The sequence below is a fragment of the Macaca fascicularis genome, chromosome 20, assembly GCF_037993035.2.
Source record: "Macaca fascicularis isolate 582-1 chromosome 20, T2T-MFA8v1.1".
In the NCBI taxonomy this organism is placed as follows: Eukaryota; Metazoa; Chordata; class Mammalia; order Primates; family Cercopithecidae; genus Macaca; species Macaca fascicularis.
Window position 1 is genome coordinate 10,319,190 of NC_088394.1, and position 26,482 is coordinate 10,345,671.

The 26,482-nt window shown below is 42.9% G+C and overlaps 1 long non-coding RNA gene across 3 annotated transcripts in view; it reads left to right on the top strand.

The window, feature by feature from the left end:
- LOC135968733 (uncharacterized) overlaps positions 1-26,482 on the top strand; it is a 61,814-nt gene that overhangs the window by 7,298 nt on the left and 28,034 nt on the right. The window contains exon 3 of one of the 3 annotated variants that reach the window (XR_012429220.1): positions 13,734-13,886. The exons of the other annotated variants lie outside the window; for them this stretch is intronic. This is a non-coding gene — a long non-coding RNA (uncharacterized lncRNA). The remainder of the gene's footprint in view (positions 1-13,733; positions 13,887-26,482) is intronic. 3 annotated transcript variants of the gene reach the window in all.

Below are 26,482 nucleotides of genomic sequence, written 5' to 3' on the forward strand. Positions count from 1 at the left end.
CCCCCCAAAGCCCAGATCTCCACCAGCTGAAAGTGAATCAACCCCGCACTCACAGCACGATCGGGTGTCACATTCTTTACTTAATATCAGCAGCAGTAACACTCAAGCACCAAAAAAGCCCAACTAATTATATGTCTGTTTTTCCGCTGTTGTTATTTGCTTGTAACAAAAGGCACCTGCCATGTTAATTATGCCCTTTTCATAAACAGCTTCTCCAACCAACCAACCAAAAATGAGTTTTGGAGTAAAGCGTTTTGAGTTAGAAAGGGAGGTCTTTAAATCAGATCTTTACATTGTTCCTTGAGTCCACCCAGTGACATTCTCATTCATATGAGGCCTCCATAACCTTCACTCTGGCCATCAGGGAAGATGATTCACTGAAATTTTTTTTTAAAAAAGATAAAAATGATAAAATAAAAAATCTTGGAGAAGGGGAATCTAGAGGGAAGTCAGTCAAACCTCCCTGCTTTGAAAGTCACAACCTCACTTTGAGGATGAGATTTCCTGGAGAAAAGTACACATCACAGCTGTATCATGTACATATTGTAAAATATTCTCCGACAGTTTTCTTTTTCTATTTGTATCCAGAGGCATAACATACAGGAGAGGGCACACATCAGAAGCATATGCCTTTGTTGCTTTTTTTTTATTTTGAACATTTTTTATTGTGGTAATAGATATACAACCTCAAATTTGCCATTTGAACCTTTGTGTGTGTGTGTGTATGTGTGTGAGTGACAGGGTCTCACTCTGTCAACCAGGCTGGAGTGCAGCAGTGCAATCTTGGCTCACTGCAACCTCTGCCTCCCAGGCTCAGGTGATCCTTCCACCTTAGCCTCCCAAGCAGCTGGGACCACAGGCATGCTTCACCATGTCTGGGTAATTTTCGTATCTTTTGTAGAGACGAGGTTTTGCCATGTTGCCTGGGCTGGTCTCAAACTCCTGAGTTCAAGCGATCTACTGGCCTCAGCCTCCCAAAGTGCTGGGATTAGAGGCATGAGCCACTGCCCCCAGCCCATTTGAACCATTTTTAAGTATAATATTCAGTGGCATGAACTGCAGTCACAGTTTTGTACAACTATTACTACTACTTCCAAATTTTTTATCATCCCACACAGAGACTCTGCAACCATTACAGCTTGATTGATTTTACACGTCTACAATGTGTAGCCAAACCCCAGATCAAGATATAGAACATTTCTAGCTTGCTCTCTTATACTTCTTTCTAGTTAATAACCTCCCAGAGGCAACCACTGTTCTGACTTCTAGCACTATATGTTAGTTTTGCCTAAACATCCACATAAATGGAACCAAACAATATGTACTCTTTTGTGTCTGGCTTCTTTTACTCAACAATGCCTGTGAGATTCACCCATATGGTTGCCTGTATCCAGTTTGTTCTTTCTTTATTGCTACATCATATACTATCATATGAACACATCACAAGTCTTTCAGTGAACAGGAGCACTTCTTTCTCTTGGCCACTGTGCTAGTTTCTAGGACTACCATAACAAAGAACCACAGATTGGGTGCCTTAAAAAACAGAAATTTGTTTTCTTACAGTTGTGGAGGCTAGAAGTCCAAGATCAAGGTGTTGGTAGGTTGGGTTTCTTCTGTGGTCTCTCTCTTTAGCTTATAAATGGCCCTGTGCCTTCACATAATTTTCCCCCTCTGTAGATGTCTGTGTCCTGATTTCCTCTACTTATAGGAACACCAGTCATATGGGATTAGGGCTCACTCCAATAACCTCATTAATCTTTGATCACCTCTTTAAATACCCTACTAATAGGACTTGAACATATAAATTTTGGGTGGGACACAATTCAGTACAAAACAGCCATGTACGTAGGAGTGACATTCCTCAGTCATAGGATGGGCAGGTGTTTAGTGTTAATGATTATATTGCTGGTTTTCCAAAGTGACTGTACTAATGGAGAGTCCCACCAGCACTGCAAGAGTTCCTGTTCCTCCACATCTTTGACAACACTTGATGTTGTCAGTTTTATTTTCATTTTAGTCATTCTGGTGAGTCACTGGCAGTATTTATTGGCATTTTCCCAGGCACTTCTTGAACAACAACTCAGTGTCTGATTTGACATTTGCCCTCTAGCCCATATGTTGTCAGAATATATTTTGTGGTCATACCTGGGAAGTTATTTAGCTCACAAAGTTTCCTGTGGTATGTTTGTCTCCACAAGTCTGGGAAGTGGTCTGTACTCCTACGTGAGTAGAGAAATTGTGGGTAATCCGCAGTTACATATTTATTTATATATGAAATTTATCAAATACTCTTCTATTAGTGTGTACTACTTTTCTAAAACAAACAAACAAACAAACATGAATTTGAGAAAGGAGGCTGGGCATGGTGGCTCACACCTGTAATCCCAGCACTTTGGGAGGCCGAGGCAGACGGATCACCTGAGGTCAGGAATTTGAGACCAGTCTAGCCAACATGGCAAAACCTCATCTCTACTAAAAATACAAAAATTAGCCAGGTGTGGTGGTGCGTGCCTGTATTCCCAGCTACTCCGGAGACTGAGGCAGGAGAATTGCTTGAAACCAGGAGGCTGAGGTTGCAGTGAGCTGAGATCACACCACTGTACTCCAGGCTGGGCAACAGAGTGAGACTTTGTCTCAAAAAAAGATGAATATTCATTGTGCGAGCGCTAGAGAGATGATTCTGGGGCACAGTTGTAAGTGTGCTTTTTGATTGGTTTCCATTTTCAAAGAGCTCACTCATCGGCAGGCACTGGGATCACCCACTTGCTGTTGGGAAGGCTTCTAGAGAAGACGGAAGGCTAGTCCTGATTACAATACAAATGTGTAAAAATATGTGCTTGCCTGTTTGTATAAATACATACATGTCATTATTTTTTTAATGACTCTGCGCCAGATACTGTGCTAAGGGTGCTTAGCAATCTTTGAAGCATCTTTATTAGATTTATAGTGACATAATAACAACACTAATAACAATAATAATAATAATGATTATTATTTTTTGATGTTCAGAGAGGTTCAATGACTCACCCAAGGCCACATAAATAGCTTGTAAATGGCAGACCTAGGACTGTGAACTCTGTTCTACCTGACTCCTTTTTTTGAGATGGAGTCTTACTCTGTTGCCCTGGCAGGAGTGCAGTGGCACCAGCTCAGCTCCTTACAACCTCTGCCTCCCAGGTTCAAGTAATTCTCCTGCCTCAGCCACTCGAGTAGCTGGGTTTACAGGCACACTCCACCATGCCCAGGTAATTTTTGTATTTTTAGTGGAGACAGGGTTTTCCAGGTTGGCCAGGCTGGTCTCAAACTCCTGACCTCAAGTGATCTGACTGCCTCGGTCTCCCAAAGTGCTTGGAGTACAGGCATAAGCCACCACACCCTGTCCACCTGACTCTTACCTTTTGACATTTTGCTGCTTTTGTTATGAGTTTGGGTCTTTCACAAACCTTACCTGCAGGATTTCCAAAGCTCATGATGCTGCAAGGTGGGAGTTATTTAGACCCACTTTATAGATGAAGAAATAAAGGCATTTGGCCATAGTCACGTGGTTAGTTGACAGAGCCAGTACTGAAACCCATTTGGTATGATTCCCAGCTCCATGATTACTATCATTATTCTTATTATTCCAAATCTGTATCAAGCTCTGGTAAGATGGAAACTGGGTTTGTACTACCCTTGAGTGACAGGTTCATCCACCGGAAAGTTCTGCCTTGCATTGAGCTGAAATTGGCCTCCTTGCAACTTCACCCAATTGCTTCCAGTTTGCAGCCCAGTATTTAGCACTTAATTACATCTTGTCTTCTATTATGCACTAATTGTGTCTTGTGGTTCCTCCCTTCTCCCTGGCTCACTTGCCAGCTCCTCGAGGGCAGAGACCAAGTCTTGTAGGCTGTACACCTTTCAGAGAGGCAGAGCAGGAGCTTATTAAATAAATACCTGTTGAGTGAAAATTCCCACCAGGGTTTCCCCCTGGGGCCTCATACCAGGTGTGTAGAACACAGTGTAGGAAGGTCACAAGGGATTTGCAATTTAAATATGCATACAGTTCGTATATAATTTGCATACCCTCTTAACAAACTGTGCAGTCAACACTCAGCAACTTTAAATTTTAAATGATATTGCTCCCTGAAGGCTGTCATTTCTTCATCTCTTCTTTCTTTCCTTCTTCAATATTGTGCATGTCCAATCAGGAACTAGGGCATTTGCACCTTAACTATAAAATGAATAGAGCCTAGCTTGTGGCAAAAGAGGGTCAGGGTAAGGCTGCCTAGTTAAAATTTTATTTGCCCTTGCAAGGGTTGCCTGTGTTTGCCAGTGTTCTCAGACACAATTACTAAGTCCTGCGTTACTTAGTTCATGCCACCAACTGTGTCCTTTACCACTGTATTTTAGCTAGAAATTACTCAGCATTCTTTCATTGCAAGTGATAGGAACCTCACTCAAAACAGTGTAAGCAAAGAGAGAGAACTTGAATTCATTGGCTTCTGTAACCGAACAGTCTGAGATCTGGACTCAAAATATAGTGACATATTAATAACAATGACACTAATTGTTGTTGGCTGGATCTAGAGATTGAAATGATGTCATCAAGAGTTAATCTGACTGTGTCTTCTTGTTTTCCTACTCTGCTTACAGCCCCAGTAGAAAGAACCTTCCTGGCCCCATAGATGCAGTAAAAATCCCAAGACTGTGTCTCATTGGTCTGATATGGGTCACATGGCAATCCCTAAAACAATCACTGTGGTTGGAAGAAAAATATGCTGATTAGCTAGTTCTTGGATGAGCCTCACCAAGTCATGTGGTACCAGAAAGAGGAGAGGGAGTTTCCTAAAGAGAAGTCAGGTTGGGGGGCGATGAAGGGAGAGAGTTTGGGGATCCTGTCATTAGAGAATGGGAAGACACAAACCACAGATGTTCATGAGATGTCCATCACCAGCCCTGTACCTGAATAGTAAGTCAGTCCATCTTCCTAGCCTGGAATTCCTTGAAGGCAAAGAGTTGGGTGACTCCTCATGGAATGGAACATCTAAAGGAGTATGAAAAAGAAACTGCCAAGGCACAAGGCAGTCCTTCATTTCCCAGCTGTTCCCTGAGTGCCAAGTGTTAAAATGACAGCAATGAGCAAATGCAGACAGAGTCTCTGCCCACCACAAGACTCACATATTTTTGGTGGGCAGACTACACACAATTGGCTGTGATAGAGAATGATGCCCATTATACAGAAGTATGAACAAAGATTTCTGCTCTCAGCCTAGAACACTCGAGGCAATAGAAGGGTGATAACAGGCCGGGCATGATGGCTCACACCTGTAATCCTAGCATTTTGGGAGGTCAAAGTGGGAGGATCACTTGAGCTCAGGAGTTCAAGACCAGCCTGGTTAACAGTGAGACCTTGTCTCTACAAAAAGTAAAAAAAAAAAAAAAAAAAAAAAAAAAAAAAAGCCAAATTTGGTGGTATGAACCTAGAGTCCCAGCTACTCGGGAAGCTGAGGCAGGAGGATCACTTGAGCCCAGGAAGTTGAGGCTGCAGTGAGCTGTGATCCTGCCACTGCACTCCAGCCTGGGCAACAGAGTAAGACCCTGTCTCAAAAAAGAAAAAGAAGGATGATAATAACAGCTTACATCCTCTTAGACACATTCATAGCAACTTCTAGGATAACAGATGTGATGGTGCCCCCATTTTGTAGATAAGGGAGTGGAGGCTTTGAAAGGGAAACACCCCACCTGCCAGTCACCCATGCGCTTTCACATAATAAACCACTTTCACTAATCTTTCCAGTAGCCCTGAGATGTATTAAGTTGGTGCAAAAGTAATTGCGGTTTTGCCATTGAAGTAATTGCAAAGACTGCAATTACTTTTGCACCAACCTAATACTTACCTTCTTTTGTAGATGAGCATCTCAGCATCTCAGAGGCAAAGAAACTGGCCTAGCCACCACGTGGTGGCACTTGCAGCCTGAGTCAGCAGATCCCCAGGTAAATGACTGAATGTCATAGAAAACCTGAGGCTGGGACAGGACTCCATGCTCAAGCTCATGGCTGCAAGCCCAGTGCCAGTTCCTCAGCCCCACTGATGCCACCCTCTGCCCTCAAGCCATGCCCCCATCCGGGCATCACTCTGATGGGTCATTAGGCGGTGACTCTTGCAACTGGGCAAACAGCTATGAGCAGCCCAGGCCCAGAAAGAAGAACAAGGTGCCCTTGCTATTCTCCTTGCCAGAGCTTTGAAGCCCTGCCCCAGAAATGTCAACCTCCTGTTCCGAGAGGTATTTCTGTCCTCTCCATCACTCATCACTAACCCCGTTCCAGACGCTGGGTGGTGATGGTGGCAGTGGTATGCAGCCAGCCCCACTGGGGCTTGGCTGGGTGTGGGTGGCAGCCGAGATCTGGCCTATTTTGCTCACAGGATGAGCAAAGACCTGCTTGCTATTCTGCAGGTAACATCCAGGCCATTCTCATAAAAGTAAAGGATTCTCTTGTGGTTCCAACTGTACAAAATGTCAGACCCAGAGAGAAGCATGGTGCCCAGTGCCTGATGGATGTACAACAACGGTTTCCTAAATTTATTAAATAACTGAAGGGCCAAATTGGATCAGCTGAGATTTCTTCAGTGCCACAGGAAGTTTTGGGGACACAGCTCTCCCTGTCGCCCTCGTGATAAAGGGTAATGAATAATTGAATCCCAGCATCCAAACCCATGGTGAATTTCTTCTCTGTCATTAATGACAGCAAAACCATAATAGTACCTACTTTTTTTTAGTGCTTTTGTTGCCCATATTACTCTGGCCTTACTCTGACACTTACATATATTGTTGATAAACTTTATGACAGTCCTCTAAGGTAGATGCCCTCATCTCCATTTCACAGTTTAAAAAACTGAGGCTCAGAAAAGAAGATACACTTGACCAAGTGCACGTGATCAAGGTCACACAGGTATTACATGCCACAGTCAGAACTGAAACTCCATCTGACTTTCATTCACTTATTCAAAAATATTTAATTAAGTGCTTACTGCATGCATTCACTGTGTTGGGCTCTGGGGATACTGCAGTGAACAAAATAGAAAAAAATCCTGTTCTCCTGAAGCTTCACATTCTAGAAGGGGTGAATCACAATATGCAAACAAATATATACATACAGAATATGTCAGATGGTGGTAGGTGCTTTAAAAAATCAAGCAGACTTGAGGCGCCTAATGGGGGCCGATTTGATTTATGGTGATTGGAGAAGACCTCTCTTACGAGGTGACATTTGAGCAGAGACCTGGAGGGAACTAGGGAGTGGACAGTCATGAAAATACCTGGAGGAACCACATTCCAGGCAGAGGGAACAGCCTAATATGAAGGCTTTGCAGTGGGAAGTCTTCACCAAGGAGGGAAAGTAACATCAGAGGGTGAAGAGGGGCCATATCACGTGTTGTTTTATAGCTACTACACAGATTTTGGATTATGTATTTGGAGGGAGATGGGGAGTTGCAGGCATGTTTTGAGGAGAGTTATGCCTTATCTGACTTAGATTTTGGATTACTTAGGTTTTTTGCAGAGAACAAACTGTAGGGGGACAAAGGTAGGACCCAGTGCCCACTTAGGAAGCCACTGCAGCGAACCAGGGAAAGAAGGTGGAGTCTTGGTCTAGAGTGGAAGACGTGGATTGATTTTGAATGCATTTTGAGGGAAGTGGTGTGGGACTTGCTGATGGCTTAGATGTGTGTGGTGAGTGGGGGCAGAACAAAAATGACTTCGACATTTTTTTTTTGTCCGTGCAACCAGAAGTTGCCATTTACTAAGATGGGGAGATACTGGTCAAAGCTGATTTGAGCAGAGTGGGGTCAAAAGTTTGGTTTTGTACCTGTTACGTCCAAGATACTTTTTGGATAGTCAAGGGGAGATATTAAGAGGCAGTTGTATATGGAAAGGATGGAGCTGGAGATGAAAATGAAGGATTTGTCGCCACAGAGGCAGTATTAAATGCTATGGGATGGTTAAAACTGCTAGGGAATGCAGCCCTGGAGCACTCCAATCTCAGAGGCCAGGAAGATAAGACCCAGCAAAGAACACTGAGAAGGCACAGTTAGTGGGACGGACGATACAAAAATTAGATTGCGGAGGCCAAGGGAAAAGGGTATCTCAAGAAGACAGAAGCAATTAATTGCATCAAATGCTGCTGCTCAGTTGAGTTAGATGAGGACTGAGGATTCATTATTTGTTGTAGGACATTAGATATCATTGTTGACTGTGACACAAATCTCTTTCTGGGGTAGAAAGCAAGAGAGAGTGGGAAGAACACAAGTGGAGACAATTATTTTTCAGCATGTGCACAATAAAGGAAAGCAAAGAAACAGAACAGTAGCCAAACAGATCGGGGATGATTTTTCTTAAGATGAGAAATATTGCAGCATGTTTGTGTTCTGATAGGAATGATACAGCAGAGAGGGAAAATTTTATGATACAAGAAAACAATGGGTGATTGCAAGAATAGTACCCCTGTACTGGCTAAAGGAGAGGGGCTTCAGTGGACAACTGGAGTATTTGGCTTTAGACCCTGCATCTATGCTCTCTCTGCTGTGCCAGGGAGCCTCTACAGCATGATGCATTCATTCTTCACTTCTTTCCTCCTGTTCGCAAGAACAAAGCCTAGGACAGACGCTTGCTATTTCTGCTACCTATAACCATGAATTAGAGAGAAAAGAGAAATAGGAGGTGACAGAAGACTTTGTCTGAGCTGCTGAATTTAGGTGTATGAACTGTGAGCTTGCAAAATCACCTTGATGGGGATGTTTTCAAGGTTGGGAGGCAGTTTCAAGTGGAAGCTGACACAAAATTAACACACACTACTAAAATACAAGTGGGGAAGTGATCTAAGATGTTTACCAAGGAGGTAGCAGTTGCCATTGTCTCTCCAATTTCCACAGTTGGTATTTAATAGCTTCCTTTTAAGGCCATTCATACAACAAATGAAGATCCTGGGAGAGGTTTTGGAGATAGAACAAAGATAGGGCTTTTGTCCTCGGGGAGCTGGAGGTCCAGGAAGGTTTTTGTGAACACTGGATGTTCACACAGTACACCATCCCATGTTATGTGTTTGGAGAGAGTTACACATGAAGCACGCACAGAGCAGGGTTGGATAAACCAGGTAAGTTTGAAGAAGACAAGGCTTGGGCTTGTCTTCAAGGAGTGGACTCTGTTCAAGGAGATGTAAAGAGACGTGGTTCTGAGACAAGGAACAAAATCTCAGTGGTATGAAATACACTCAGGAAACACCAAATATGGAGTTGGCTGGAGTTGAGACTATCCAGAGCACTACGAAGATCCAGTGAAAGATTTCAGTAGAGGGACAATTGGGATGGGCAAGTTTCAAATTCAGAGCACGAAAGAAATATAAAAGAAGTGGCCAGGTTGAAAGGCATTTCATTAATACATAAACAGGCTCATCTATTTATCTTGTAGTATAGTTGAATTACATGCACTCTCTAGGGTTTGGGGGGTCTGGAGGCAGGCATGGAAAGAAGATTAGGAGTTTCCTGCTTCGTGACTACTTACCAAGCCAGGGTCTTGTGCATAATTATTGAATGACTGTTCTCTAAGATGTAGAGTTGAGAACTAAAGTTTTCTAAGCATACAGCTCTAATTCCAGTGACACCCATTTAAGCTCCTACTAATAGCAAAGCAAATACCTACACAGGGCCGATGGGAGCATCCCCTAAACATGTGGGAGGCGTACCTCTGACGACATCTAAATTTATTTTAAGTGGGACATAGACGAGCACAAAATAATAGAATCACTGAATGAGGGAGTTATTTTATTTTATTTGTAATTATTTTCCAATCCTTTTGAACACTTCAGTGTTCAGTTTGGTGCTGAGCATTTAGTGCTAAGTTTGGTCTTTAACACTTCTTTATTTTTATAAATTCAGGGGGTGTGTGTTCAGCTTTGCTACATATATATATTGCATAGTGATGAGGTTTGGGCTTCCAGAGTACCTATCACCAGAATAGTGAACATTGTACCCCATAGTTAAGTTTTTAACCCTCACCCGCTTTGACACTTACTAATCTCTCCTTTTCACATGTTGAAAGCAAGTCAACTATGCTACAGGATAAATAGGTGAGCCTATTTTGACGGAATGCCTCTCAACCAGGCCACTTCTATTTCATTTGTGCTCTGAATTCTAAATGTGCCCAAAGTTGCCCAGATGTCAGTAACTAACTAGCTAAATAACAGTTTTATTTATTTATCTTTTTATGGAGACACAATTCATGACAGTATTTTATTTTGTTTCTATTTATTTTGCAGTTACCTTCCATTACACTGTAAGTAACATTGGTTTTCCCTTGGTAGTCCCAATGTTTTTAGCACAGCTTTTAAAAAAGTAAATGACTTTAGATAGTTATACTATTCTAAGAAAGGAATAATATATGTGGCACTTGAATATGACAAAAATTGTGAGGGCAGCCAATATAAAGGAATGAAGCAGTGATGCATGCTACAATATGGTTAAACCTTAAAAACAGCATGTTAGCGGAAGGCCACCACTTACAAAATGCCATTCTATGAGTCCATTTATATGACATGACCAGAAATGACCAATCTATGAAATAGATTAGTAATTGCCTGGGGCTGGGGGTGGGAAAGGGGAGAGAACAAATAGGGTATGAGGGATTTTTAGGGGTGATGAAAATGTTCTAAAATTAGTTTGGGCTGATGGTTGCACAACTCTGCAAATCTACTAAAAATCACTACATCGTACACTTAAAATGATAATATGGCATGTACATTATAGCTCAATAAAGCTGTTTAAAAACTATGAGGGTGGTCGGTGCTCACACTTATAATCCCAGCATTTTGGGAGGCCGAGGCGGGAGGATTGCTTGAGCTCAGGAGTTCGAGAGCAGCCTGGGCAAAAAGGTGAAACCTTGTTTCTACAAAAAACACGAGAATTAGCCAGGCATGGTGGTGCATGCCCATGGTCTCAGCTACTTGGGAGGCTGAGGTGGGAGGATCACTTGAGCCTGGGAGGTGGAGGTTGCAGTGAACTGAGATTACACCACTGCACTCCAGCCTGGGTGACAGCATGAGACCCGACCTCAAAAAAGAAAACAAAAACTGTGAGAGTAGTGTGCGAATGCCTGAAGTTTTGAAACCATCGGGCAGTAACAGTAGGATGGGTTTCGATTGTGTTTGTCAGAGCTGGCTCAGGGGCTACTTTGAAGGAAAAGATAGAAGGACACCCAATCAGCGCTAGTTCAAAACCACTCTAATCTGTCCTTAATTGTATATAGAGAGTTCAACTTAGAAACACTGCTAGAGACAAATGAAGCTACCGCCAGAGCAAAAGTAGGTCCACTCTGCCCAGCACCAGCTGATGGCATAAGCATTGTGTAGGGCCACTTAACGTCTAGATGTCATGATTTATTTATAAAGGTGACTCATGCCTTATTTATGATATAAAGAAGGTCACCATGTAAACATCTTTGAATAAAACTTCTATGAGCACGAAACAGAACAAGAGGTGTCAGCATACAGAACCTGGCTTTATTTAGATGGGTGTGCATCTGTCACATGTCCAGAGTCTTGGGATCTGGGTACAGAGAGCTTGACGAAACCTAACCCATCTGCAGGTTGAGGCGTGTCACATGCCTGGGACTTCCACAGACAATTTCAGTGGAGGACAAGATTCCTCCCATCCAAGTACTAACCACGCCCTAGGACAAGATTCCTCCCATCCAAGTACTAATCAGGCCCGACCCTGCTTAGCTTCTGAGATCAGATGAGATCGGGAGCGTTCAGGTTGTATGGCCATAGACTGGAGGACAAGATTCCTAAGCTAAAAATGCCAGTCAGTGCTGTCCAGGGAGGACAGTACCATCACAGAGTTCGGTCTGGTTTTGTATGCTTTGCACAAATTGAAGTAATTACCACTTGTGATTTCCTTTATGGGTAGGCAAATGAAGACTCTCAGATGAAGATAGCTGAGCACATGATGGGGTAGGTCAGCCTTCCTCATGGAAATTCTGTGTGCATGAGGCCCACCCTGCCAGTGCAGATGGAGGGATGGGATGGAAATGAATCCAGGGGAACGCATCCTAGCTGGGATCCAGCCACCTCTGCGTTTGAGGGCTGGGGGTTATTCCCTCCCCCTGGTTGCAATGTAAATGTAGCCTTTTAAACTAGTCTCTCTACGTCCAACCCGATGCTCGCAGAAGAAAATCTCCCCTCAAAGCCAGCACAATCCTTTTTAGAACAAATTCAGTAAAGTCATATTCCCACTCAAACTCTCCAGTGGCTTCCCATTTTACTGAGAACAAAGCCCAGGCAGGGCGCGGTGGCTCACTCCTGTAATCCCAGCACTTTGGGGGCCGAAGTGGGTGGATCATCTGAGGTCAGGAGTTCGAGACCAGCCTGGCCAACATGGCGAAACTCTGTCTCTACTAAAAATACAAAAATTAGCCAGGTGTGGTGGCGGGTGCCTGTAATCCCAGCTATTTGGAAAGCTGCAGCACGAGAATCGCTTGAACCCAGGAGGCGGAGGGTTGCAGTGAGCCGAGATCACGCCATTGCACTCCAGCCTGGGTGACAGAGCGAGACTCCATCTCAAAAAAACAAAAAAACAAAAGCCCAAAGAATAGAAACCTGACAGCCAAGTTCAGCTATCTCAGTCTGCGCTGTCCATATGTGGTTACTGAGTCCTTAAAATATGGCTACCTGGAACTCAGATACACTGTGGGTGGGAAACCCACAATTGTGGACATTCTCGTGTTTGCTCTATTTTAAGGGAATATGAAAAAGTAATGAGAACTATCTCTTTATAACTTTTAATATTATCACTATTAAAATAATATTTTGATTCTATTGGCTTACTAAAATAAGTTTCACCTGATTAAAAAAAAAAATGTGTCTAAGAAGAGAAAAAAATTACGTTACATTGAGGACCACACACTGTTGCTATTAGATAGCACTCAACTCATCCCTGCTTATTTCCTACACTGGCTTTCCCATTTGTCCTTGAACTAGGCAATCATGCCCTTGGTTTATGCACTTAGCATAGCATGTGGCTTCTTCCTTTGTCGACCCCAGACCTCTGTTCAAATGTAACTTTATCAGAGAGGCCTTCCCTGACCAGACTGTAGTCTAAAGATGCACCCTAATCGCCCCTAATCACCTTCTCTTGCTTTATTTCTGTTCATAGGACTCGCCACCACTGATGTTATACTATACATTGGTTTTGTCTGTTTATTGTCTCTTCTACCAGAATGTAAACTTCAAAGGGTGGGGGCTTTGTTTTATTCATCATCTGCTCTCCCAGTGCCTAGAACGGCGCCTGGCATTAGGTAGGAAAAGTCCCTCCTTGCATAAAGCTCTGTCTCATGAGGGAGACTGAGGAGGAAGCAGATTTCTTTACTGCATTATAATAGGTGCTCTTATGGGGAGTACGGCCTGCTAGGGATGCAGAGAAAGAAGGTGATGCTGTTCTTGGTGATCTTCCTTCCATTCATTCACCCTCTTCTTTACTAACATAATCCCAATGTTATTCAGGTATCCATACCTTCCCTTAGCTAAGTTCCTCACAGGAAGAAGACCCCATCCCCACGTGGGCCTTATTCTCTTAGCCAGTGATTGGTTTAGAAAATGGTCATGTGACCCAACTCTGGCCAATGAGGTTATGAGGGTTTACGAGGGGATTCTGGGAAAATTATGTGCTTTCCTGTAAGAAGAGATAGTCTCTCTTTTTCTTCTAGGCATTCCCATGTTTGCATGTGATGCCTTGAACTGCTGCAGCCACTTCGTGACAGCCCGAGAATGAATCCAGCGCTAAAATCATTCTAGCAAAGGGAGGAGAAACACCTGGGTCTCTACGATGTGACTGAGCAAGTGAATTGACCAGCTGTGAGGTCTGTACTATGTTTTAGGAATCTTCATGGGAGATAATGCATATCTTTATTTTTAAGTAATATAGAGTTAGGGCTTTGGTGATTTTCAACTGAAAGTTTCCTGGAACTGGTATCTGACCTAACCTTATGAAGTGTTGAGGCTAGCATCTGTCTTAAATCAGGTTCCTCAGGACATAGGCTCTGAGATGGAGAGTTTCATGCAAGGCATTCCTCAGGGAGTAGCCTTGAGATCAACACTTGTTGGGGAGTGAAGGAAATGGGATCCAGCAAGAGAGAAGCTGAATGTGATGCATTTGCAACGAAGGCCTCCACTCATGCCTCAGCAAGCTCTGAAGCTGGGATGGCCCTAAGCCTTGTACTTCTTTGAGACAGCCACATGGGACAGTCACGGGATGTGACTTGGCCCCAAGTAGGTAGAGTGACTTTCGGAGGGGCAGTTCTTTTTGAATGAAGGCATTTTTTGGAGAGAGATCGTTAGGTGGGAGCTGTTAGCCACTGACTTCCCAGTAGTTGGAGGTGAATATTGGTGGCTCACCTCAGCAGTGACTACAGCCTTATGAAGCAGGTGATAGCTAAGCTATGATTTGAAAAGATAAGGGGAGGATTGGGAAAATGGAGACCATTTCAAGGATAGGAAATAGTACTTGAAAAGCCTAAAATTAACAAAGAGCATGAACTCAGAACTGAGAGGTGACAGAAAAATGGTGATCCTTTTTCTCCCCACCCTAAGTCACTTTCAGTTGGGTTTTCTGTCGCTTGCACCCAACAAGTCCTGATTGGTACATATAGGTTCTAGATGTCAGAGCCAAGATTTGAAGTCTATTCTCTGTAACTCAAGAGTCCATGACCTTAATTGACATACATATTGTCTCTTGAGCTAAACAATATAACCCTGTATCTGAGTCACTTAAAGTGTTCTAGGCAAGATCTTCAGATGACTACACATTTGAAAATGAGGTTGTGTGAGTCAAAAGAGTTGAATCCCATATATTTTTGTGCCCATATGTTTGCAAATAAACTTTCCTTTTACCTCTTCTAAATTCAATTTGTTTATGAACCCTCCTTTGTCTCTCCCCTGTGTGATGGGAGTCACAGGAAGGAGGAAAGGCGGGGCCATGGAAACAGAAATAACAGGCACTCAGTCATAGCAGGAGTCCCATAAACTAAGTCCTAAAGATGGAAAGAGATTATTTCATTCACTGTAAATCAGTCACTGGCAGGCAGGGCTTTTGTCACCGTGGAAGGCCAAATGTGCTTCTGAAGTGAGTTCATCACATAAAAGTAGCATCTGGAGGGCCATTGACATAATGTTGAGGGAAGCAAACAGCCTGGCTCCTGGGGCCCTGTCTCTGCAGCGAGTGTGTCACCAAGAGCTGCAGCATTTCCTGTAGGCTTATGAGCTAAGCGCCTCTCAAAGCAGCCATGCTCCCAGGTCAAAACAAATCAAGTTTTAACTGGGGAAAGAAAAAGCTGCTATCTTCAAGGTATACCATGCTCTAATATTTCCCCACCCCTGGGATTTTGCACAGGCTATGTTATCCACTTAGGCTGCTTTTCCCTCTCTTATGCCTGGAAAACTCCCGGTCATCCTTTAAGACCCAGCTCAAATATCACGTGCTTGTGAAGCATTCCCCAAGGATAATGCAGCTGCCCCCTCCTCAGGGCCTTCTCAGCAATTTGCACCGACCCTTCCTACATCATGTTTCTGCCGTAGGTAAGACAATGTATTGTAGTTTTTAGTCTTAGCATCAGATTCCCCTTTAGACTAAAGTTCTCCTTTAGGGGAGGAACGTGGGCCATTTCTGCCTACAGTCTCCTGGTGTCAGACATGTGATATGTACCCAGTAAGGGTTTGAAGGGTGAATACATGATTGCATGAGTGTGTGACAGAGAGAATGAGTGTGTGTTGCCTGAATGGTGAGTGAATGAGACAGTGAGTAAATGATGTGTGTGTAAATGAGAGTGTGGGTCATTGGAGAGAGAAGTGATGACTGAGTAAATGAAAGGATGTCTAGAAGTCACATCAGACTTTGGAAGTCTGTCTTTTGAACTTTGAAGGGTTTAATTCGTTTGCAGCCAAACTTGGGCATCTCCCGTACCCACCATTCACTGTGCTGCTTAGCATAAGAAAGACAAAACTGATTGCTTTCTCCAAGGGCAGGATGAGTTTGTTTCCAGGGGTAAAGCAGTAGGCAGGAGGTGCTGTAGTTGAAGAAAACCAAGAGGCTTGCAGATGTTGAGATACTAAAAATCCTGAAAATGGTCCCGAAGTCCTCAAAGTGATGGAAGATACACCATTACTCCTGGACTTATCAATTCTTAAGCCTTTTTTTGTGTTTTTTTTTTTTTTTTTTTTCTTTTTCTTTTTTGGTGGTGGCGGGGGGGCGACAAAAGGGGTGGAATCTTTTACAGTAGGATAAACTCTGTGGGTCTTCTCTCCAGAAAATATGTACAATCCCACACAAAGATGCACACATACATGCACAGTTGTGTGTATAATTTTAGGGATTAATGGAACCTCTTGAATCCAACTACAAGATATGCAGACTCCAGGTTTCGAACCCTTTGAGATTTCATGTGTCTATTTTAGCTTACCACTGTATTCACTGGATGCATCAGAGAGCTTAACATACAATATTAGGGCTTCACACATTTCTATTGGATTGAGTTGCATTTCTGTTGAATTGGTTTCAACTGAAATTGCCCAACTTGAGAAACAGGGGCATGTACCTGCTGACTTTCTCAAAATCTCATATATCTTGAGAATGTTCAACTATACACAAGGTGGCTCCAGAAATTGATTCTATGCTGATAAAATGATTTTTCCAGCACTTTCCATCTTTAGCCCTCACCAGGACATGTGCGTCTTTCCTTCCAAAAAGAATCATGGTGGAAAATATGAGAGTGTGAAGTATGATTCACATCTGGATGAGCAAACAGAGCTCTGTGTTGAAACAACTTAATTAATGGTGATGCCAAGCCCTTGGCCTTGTTTCCTCAGTGCCATATGCTGTGCAAATGACACCCAAGTCTCCACTCTGAGTGGAACACGTGAAACTCCAGTCTGGAAAGGGCAGCCTAGATCGGTGAAAAAAATTAACAGTCGAGGTGGAACAGAATTAAAATTTAATTTATCTTGAACCTAGCATTTAAGGAAGGGTGTTTAATTTCATTAATAGAGCTTAGAGAATCTCTCCTGTTGAGAAGGACTTATATAAGGGTAAAATGAATAACTGTCCAACCACTAGGGAGGCAGAATGGTAAAAATGGAAAATGTCAGTAATAGGAGGTTTGGCCAGGGTGTGAGAAAATCAGTATTTTTATATACTGCTGGAAGGAGGGTGAAATGTGTAAATATTTTGGAGAGCTATTTGGTAATAATGATCAAAACAAGCATAAAAAGCATGTAGTCTTTGACCCAAGTGTTCCAGTATTGAGATGTTTTCCTACAAATGTTCTCATTCCTATGCACAATGAAGATGTTCATTGTTTATAATAGCGTGGACTGGAAACAACCTAAGTGTCCAAGAATAGGGAATTGACTAATTAATTAATCCATTCACACAAAGGCACCCATTGTGACATTTGGGAAGGAGAAAATAGCTTAATATGCCCTGATAAGGAGTCATAGCCATGATATATTTTTTCAGTGGAAAAAAAGCATGGGGCTTAAAGAATATTTCTAATGATAAGAACAAGGATGTGGAAAAGCTTGGAATATCTGTGGAAGGCTGGGCATACACACATACACACTTTATAATAATAGATACTTGTAAAGAGAAGTTGGGGATGGTATCAGGGATGGGATTAATACTTAATTTTCATTGTATATACTTTGGAGTTTTTCTATATGCATATATTAATTTTTTAAATTAAAAAAATTTTAAATACAAGAAATCCATTTTAAAAACAAGTAATCATTTCTTAGGTTCATTTGTTCATTTATTCACTTAAATACTCACTGAGCACATGTAAAGAGCTGACATTTGATGACCCAGTCTTCAAAAATGTGACAAATAAAAAGAAACAGCTGAGAAATGGGGCTGTCAGTTTCTGCTTTAGCTATCAGGATGCAGCCAAAAATGAAGATATGGACAGACTAAGCCCTCATCCCAAAGGGAAGAGCAGCAATGTCCATGTGGGTATCCCAGGATGCCCCACGCACAATCTCATTTAATCCTTCCCCTTAACATTTCTGGCAGGTACTTCTATGATTCCTCCACCTCACAGGTGAGAAAACTGTAGTTTGAAATGGCTAAGTCATTTGGACGAAGTTACATGGCCTATTAGATGTGCGACCAAGGTTTGGCTCTTGTTCTTGGCTTAGCTCTGGCTCTGCCTGGATTTTTGGCCCTGGATAAGGTATTCTCCTAGTCAGGGCCTCAGTTTTCCCATCTGCAAATGTAAAGTGTGGATGGAATGACTCAGAATCTTCTGCTCCTTAAGTTTAGTGGTTTTCACATTGTGGGAAGTGTAGCTGACTGTTATAGACTGAATTCTGTCCCCCCAAAATTCATGTTGAACATAATCCCTTATGAACTATATTTGGAGATAGGGCCTTTAAGGAGATAATTAAGGTTAAAGGAGATTATAAGGGTGGGAAGTACAGTTGACTGTTACAGACTGAATTCTGTTCCCTCCAAATTCATGTTGAACGTAATCCCTTATGGACTGTATTTGGAAATAGGGCCTTTAAGAAGATAATCAAGGTTAAAGGAGGTTATAATGGTGGGGTCCTAATCCATAGGACTGGTGTCCTTATAATGAAAGGAAGAGACACCGAGTTCTGTCTCTCAGCCTTTTGAGGACACGCTGAGAAGATGATTGCAAGCTGGGAAGAGAGCCTTCACCAGGAGCTGAATTTGTTGGTACTTTGATCTTGAACTTCCAGCCTCCAGAATTGTGACAAAATACATTTCTGCTGTTGAAGCCACTCAGTCTGGTATGTTGTTATGGCAGCCCAAGCTGAGCAATATACTGACCATCACTTGACTTTATGGATTCATGTATTGGAAGCAGAGTCTAAAGGTGGATTGCAGAGGACTATTTGGATCAGATTCTGGATATGGGCCAGGGCAAGGTATTCTGGGTGGCCAAAGGATGGGGGTCATGATAGGCCAAATGAGGGGACACAAGGCACAACAGCCATAAATAGCAATGCCCTTGACATTTTTATCCAAGGGCTTTCCATGCCAGAGGGAGTCCCAGCACAAAAGGTTAAAATCTCCAAGGACTGGGATGGTGTCTGTTGTGTTTCTCATTGCCTAGCTCAGAGCCTGCCACGGAGCAGAATTTCAACAAAATTTATTGACTGACTGGCTGGGCAAGCACTTACTGAACTGGTTTGAACTCTGGTTCTGCCTCTTAGGCAAGAGACTTTTTGGTGCAAATGACACATCTATAAAATAGGTACCATGATGGCAAGACTGTTTAAGCCTCACACGTCAATTTCGGTGGTTGAGAGTTTCGGTTCTGAGGTTGGATGGTATGAGTGTAAATCTCACCTCAGACTTCTGAGCCATTAGATTTCAAGCAACATCCCTGAACTCTCTGTGCCTCAGTTTCCTTATCTCTAAAAAGGAGATAATAATACCACCCCATGAGGTGCAGGGAGGGTAAAGTGAGATGCAAGTGTAATGTGCTTGGTGGGGGGTCTGGCACAGAGTAAATTCTCAGTCATCAGTAAATGCCTTCTACTCCTTAATATTCCTTCAAAGCTGCAGAGTGTGGGAGTGAGGGGCTTCCCTGCCAGTCCTACGTTTAACTGAATCAGACGGAATATTGCCCTCTTTCAGTCCCCAGATCCCTGCAGACTCAGGATTCCCCACTGCAGCCTGTAACCAACCTGCTGGATTGGGGCTGCTGGGTAACACCTTTTTTTTTTTTTCCTTAAAAACAGAAAAGAAAGGTTTTTCTTAGATGGGCTCACTTGCTGAAGAACTCTCAGAAATCCATTAACTCTAGTATTACTAAACATCTGAATGCAATTTGCGGGCTATAATAACATCTCTCTAGTTAGCAAATGTTTATGCCTCTCTATAATTTTCTTTTCCATATGAAAATAGACCTGTCATACTAACGCGGTAGGCCAGCTGCCTCTGTAATATCGTTAAAAGGCGGGAAGGGCTGTAGGTCCTACAGTCTGATGGGCTTGAGATGCATTTCTGTTCCAGAGTGGGCTCAAGGACGGGTGGGGTTTCAGCTCTGGGGTCTACTTCACATGTGGTGCTTAACAGGTAGAAAATATATGACGCTAGAATAAAGGAATTAGGAGACACCAGGCCTGCTCTCATCTGTCAGGGAAATGAGTGAGTAGAACAAACATTTTTAGAGTCCCTGCTTTGTGCCAAGCAATAGGCTGGGCTTTATATATATTTCAGTGGTATTCTAACTTGTCAAGGTCCCCCATGGAGATTATCATAAAAACAGATTCCTGGGCCTCACCCCATACTTGGTGAATTAGAATCCCAGTGGGTAGTGCCTGAACATCGAATTTTTAATGTGTTTCTTTGACCACCTAGTGGTTTCCATGCATTTCAGGACTTGGAGGGCGGGGGGCTAAATCCTTACAGCACAGAGGAAAATAAAACTATATTTCAGGGAAAATATTCCTTTTACATGGCAGATATGGATCATTTAAGCTTCCCCTAAAGGTTTATTTCCTTTTCAAATAATTGGATAATTTAGATCCTCCACCCAAACCAGCCTCCTAATTGAGTTATCTGGTACGTCAATTCAGCAAACATTTTCCGAGTGCCTACTATGTGCACAGGTGTTTGTGAATGAAACATTAGAAAAACAGAGACACCACACTGTTCCTATAGAGGTTAGTCTCTAGCGGAAGAGCTGGGCGTGAGCACAGATGACTATAAGAGTATAAATATCACAGCAAATGGAGAAATGGGAACCCTGAGAAGAGCTACTGACTTAATATTGAGGGTCCAGGAAAGACCGTCAAGAGGTAATGATAGCTCAGCTGAGATGAGAGGAACAGCAGAAGCCAGCCATGGGAAGCAAGCAGAGTGTGTGCTGCACAGAGGGAACACCACACGGCTTGAGTCCTGGGGCTAGAAGGGACTTGGAGAGGCAGAAGGACTCCAGAAGTTTCTGCCTGGCTGCAATGTAGAATGAGAGGTAGAAAATTTGGAAAAATGAGATGAGGCTGGAGACGGCAGTTGCATGCCAGGCTGTAGAGTAGAGACTTTATCCTGAGGGCAGTGGGGAGCCGTCGGAGGGCGCAATGCAAGGGCATAACACAGTCATATTCACGTTATAAAGATCACTCTGGCTGCTACGTGAGATGCAAAGTAGAGGCGGGGAGTGGACCTCAGGGCTGGAAGACCAGTTGGGAGAATGTTGCTGTTGTTCGGGTGAATGGGGATGGTCATTTAGACCAAGAGATTGGCAGTAGAGATGGGGTCCAGTTGACAGGCTCAAGACTCTGTCCAGTGAGTGAATGGATACCAGACAATCTAGAGAGTTATTAAGGTGCAGAATAAACAATTCGTCCTGAAGTCCAGCCCCAAGGAAATTATTATTATTACTACTGATTTGAATTATTTATAGTTTACTTTATGTTCTGGGATACATGTGCAGAATGTGCAGGTTTGTTACATATGTATACGTGTGCCATGGTGGTTTGCTGCACCTATCAACCCATCATCTAGGTTTTAAGGCCCGCATGCATTAGGTATTTGTCCTAATGCTCTCCCTCTCCTTGACCCCCACCTCCTGACAGGCCCCGGTATGTGATGTTCCCCTCTCTGCATCCGTGTGTTCTCATTGTTCACCTGCCAGTTATGAGTGAGAACATACGGTGTTCGGTTTTCTGTTCTTGTGTTAGTTTGCTGAGAATGACGGCTTCCAGCTTCATCCATGTCTCTGCAAAGGACATTAACTCATTCTTTTTTTATGGCTGCATAGTATTCCAGTAGTTCTTCTTACTATTACTTTTTTTTTCAGATAGAGTCTTGCTCTGTCACACAGGCTGGAGTGCAGTGGTGCGATCTTGGCTCACTGCAACCTCCACCTTCCAGGTTCAAACGATTCACCTGCCTCAGCCTCCTGAGTAGCTGGGATTACAGGCATGCACCACCATGCCTGGCTAATTTTTGTATTTTTAGTAGAGAGAGGGTTTTACCATTTGGCCATGATGGTCTCTAACTCTTGCCCTCAAGCAGTCCACCTACTTGGCCTCCCAAAGTGAGCCACTGCTCCCGACCCCTGATTTTTTTTTTTTTCATTTAACATTGTATCACACACATTTCCTATACCATGACTAACTTTTCATAAACCTTATTGAGTGAGACTGGCTACACAATATGCTACTGTCTGGATGCACCATAATTTATTGAAACAATCCTTATTGCTGGACACTGAAGTTGTTCACATAAGTTTTTACCATTATTAAAAATGCTAGTTATAATACTTTGACTTAAAGCTTTTCCGATATTTTAGACTTTTTTGAGAATAATTATTAGAGTATACTAGAGGATTTTCTAAAGAGAGGTAGCCCCAAAGGAAGACTCAGCACTGATTTCACTGGACAGGTGCCTTCTCCTTTCTGGTCAGTTTCCTTATCTGTGAAATGGGCTCTAGGTGTGATGATCTCTATCACTATCATCCTCTGAGTCTGCTCTGACTTTGAGCAGAGGGTAACTGCCCACCCTGACCCTGAGTTGAGCCTCTTGGGTGGTCATCCCAGCTAATCCTGTACTGCTTTGGAGGGAGCACCAACGGAGGAGAGCCTTTCTAGGATTCAAAATAGCAGAATGGTTGCTAGCATGAGCTCTGAACTCAGACAGGCATGGATCTGAACCCACTTACTAGCTGTAAACCTGGGTCAGGCTATTTATCCTCTGTATGCCTCTGTTTTCTCGTCTGTAAATGGTGATAATGATAGGGTGTAGCTTATTGGGTTATAATAAGGACTGATGAGGTAGAACATGTAAGGCATTTGGCTGAACTTAAGCAGCAAGAGAATATTCAGCCTTCTTACTACTTTTCTATTCTTAGAGAACCTATGATTTTAAGTAGGAGAGTTAGTATGGTGTTGTATTGAAGAGTGTATGCCCTGGGGCCTGATTGTCTGGGTCCCATCTACCATCGTTCTACAACTGCTAGCTCTGTGACCTTGGACAACTTCTCTGAGCCTCAGTTTCCTCATTTGTAAAATGAAGATAATACTATGCCCATATCAAAGGGTTGCCGTGAGTATGCACATGAATTAATCTACGTGAAGGAATGAGAACAGTGCCTGGCACATGGTGAATGCTGGAGGAGTGTCAAAAAAGAACGTGCATTTTCTCCAGCTAATACGGAAGTCACCTTGGTACCGGCTAGTCTTTGTTGAGTGCCCACCACGTGTCAGGCGTATCTCAGGACACCTCACATGTGCGGTACTCACACCTCCCACAGCAATGAGTCAAGGCAGAAATGATGATTCATCCTACTTTACAGACTGGGAAGGTGAAGGTTCAGGGTGGCTCCCTGACATGCCTGAGATGCTGGTTTCCGCAGGAAGAGTTCTGTCTCCTTGCACACTCCGTGCCCTGCCCATGACATCGTGCGGTATGCTCTTGATGATTTTGGACCATTGACTATGAAGGCGATTGGAAAGCTGCAAGAAAAATGGTGTCCTTGAAGCTGTGATGAAAAATGATCACTTTTCACAGTCCAAAGAGCTTCTAATTAAATTACCAGCTCCCTTTGCCCAAGGCTGGCCCAAAGAATATTGACTTGATAGGGTACCCTCTCTAAAGGAGGGTCAATTTTAGGCTTGGAATCTGTTATATTTTTTTGAATCAGATCCAATGGTCTGATTTGCTGTCATGACCCTCCTAATAAATGAACTGGTTTGCTCAATTTCCCTTGAGGTTGCCAGGATTGGGATAAGGGAGGAAAGAAAAATCATGGGAGGCCGAGGCAGTGGGTCACTTGAGGTCAGGAGTTTGAGACCAACCTGGTCAACATGGTGAAACCCTGTCTCTACTAAAAATACGAAAATTAGCCAGGCCTGGTGATGGGTGCCTGTAGTCACGAGAATCACTTGAATGGGAGGTGGAGTTTGCAGTGAGCCGAGATCAAGCCACTGCGTGGCAGAGCAAGATTCTGTCTCAAAAAGAAAGAGAGGAAGAGAGGAAGAGAGGAAGGAAGGAAGGAAGAAAGGAAGGAAGGAAGGAAGGAAGGAAGGAAGGAAGGAAGGAAGGAAGGAAGAAGTGATGAGTTGAAAAAGTGCCAGGTGACCAGTCACACTCCTTCTCTACTGATTCTGATTCATTTGCTCTGAAAAGGTGCCTAAATGTTGGTTATTTTTAAAAGCCCCTTAGAGGGGTTATAGTGGACTGGCAAGGTTGAGAACTATAGGCTTAAAGAAATGTGTTGTGATGGACAGGGAGTGGCTTCAAAGTCCAGCTGACCTGGGTCTGGGTCCTGTCTCGACTTCCAGATTGCTAATTCCCTGAACCTGTTTCGTCTGCAAAGATGCAAGTTATAGTATCTACCACATCAGGGCTATTGTTAAAAAATCACATTAGGTCACATTAGTGATGCACGTGGGCTTGAGATTTATTAGGTGCTAAATAAACTACTATTATTATTATAAAGAGTAGATGCCAAAATTAACTGTAAATGATTAAAAGAGCCATTAAATTATAAGGTAATGAGATTTTTCTGCCATTATTCTCAGACACTGGACTTTGTGGGGGTAGGAAGGGGAAAGAGGAAGGATGCAATGTTACCTAGATAATTATTTTCTCTACTTATCAATGTGTTTATATCATCAAGTCTAAAATAAAATTGATTGAGATCACAGTAGGTGGTAATTCCTCTCAATTACAAACCAAAAAAAAAAAAAAACTGCTTCTCTCATAAAGGCCCTCAAAGTGTCTTTGGGAAACAAACAAACAAACAACAACAAACAAGCAAAGTGGTCTAGGACGCCTTGGCACGTGCAGTTGGGTTGTATTTTATGGCATTGAGATCTGGCTGCTGTTGTTGTTGCTTTGGTCCACTCTGGCCTCTAAGGAGCTGAATTTAATTCATGGCCTTTCTCAAATCATTATATCCCATAGTCAGTGGCAATAAATCTGACAAATTAAGTTTACCCAATGGCTTTCAATTATTTTTTGTCTTTATTTTTCCTCCACCTCCATTTTCTCATCAATCCATGCATTCATTTGCATGTATTCATGTGTGCATTCTCTTCTTTCATTGCATGATTTCCTGTAAGCTGCTTCGAGGTAAAGTTGCTGCTATTACCTGGGGCTCTGGGGTCAGACCCTGTGGATTTGTCCCCAGTTCTGTCTTTTTCTGGATGTGTAGCATCAATTTTTTTTTTTTTTTTAAATCTCTCTGTGCCTTGATTTCTTAATCTCTACAATGAGGATTTTAACAGTGTCTGCCTTGTGGGCTAGTTGGAGGATTCAATGAGATAGTACATTTATGAAGACTTTAGCATAGTCATGAAGTTAATCCTGAGAAATGATAGCACCTCATCCTCAGATCGGATAGAATCCTTTGGGCTCTGAGACTCTGTGATCACCTTTCCTGGGCATGCTTCTTCTTCTTAGCCATTTGGGGACAACACCTCTTTGGACAGTTGCCCTACAAAGCATCATTTCTTCCTCTGAGAAACTGGGTTTGGTGTCCTGAATTATTTGGCTGCTTTCAATCTCTCTCACCCAGTGGAGCACAGCAGTGTCTACACCAGAGACCCTGTCCATGCCGCCTGGGTGGGTAGTGCTGCAACTGGGAACCTCTCGCCCTGACCTTTTGAATGTCACTCTCCCAATTTTAATTTTTTAAAGATCTCCTTTTCCTTTTGTTTGAGTGGCAAATGCATTTCTCATACCACTTACTGCAAGTGCTCAGAATTTTCTCCAAGTGGTGGCCAAGGCAGTCTCATTTGAGATTCATCTTCATGTAAAGTCAGTACACAGACACACACCCAGCACCTGCATTGTCAGGAATGTCAGTGCTTTACACTTAGCATCTCACTTAAATCTTAAAACAACCCGCATGAAATGGGCATTTTATTAATCCTGTTTTTAAAGGTAAGAAAACAGGCATAAGAAGTCAATAAACTTTTCCAAAAGCCACAGAGCTAATATGTTTTAGATCAGATTTGAACTAGGCATCTCACCCCAGAACTGAGGTTCTTAACTATTGTGTTGAACTGCCTCTTTATAACAATTATCTTTTTTTCAAACCTCCTAGTTTAACAAAGGAGGCAATAACTTTTCAGAGAGGGGCTGTGTCCTGCCCAAGTCCCAGAGAGAGAGAGGTGGATACAGAACCAAGACTACAATCCAGGTCTCACAGTCTTGCATTTTCGCCCCCCGTGACACAATTTTGTAGTTAAGTTCCAAAGCGATGCACCTTCTGCTTGCAGTCAACATCTTCCGGAAGTTTCCTAGATTACTCCAGACCACAGTAGGCCCCCTTCCTCCTGTGATCTATTCTCTGTATGCCATAATAGGGCCAACCTCAGATCCATAACCTTATCTTTGGGATTCTAGCTCATCTTTCTAGAACTCTTTCTACATTGGAGTCAACCTCCACATGTATTGAGCACCTGTGGGATACAGGGCTCTAAC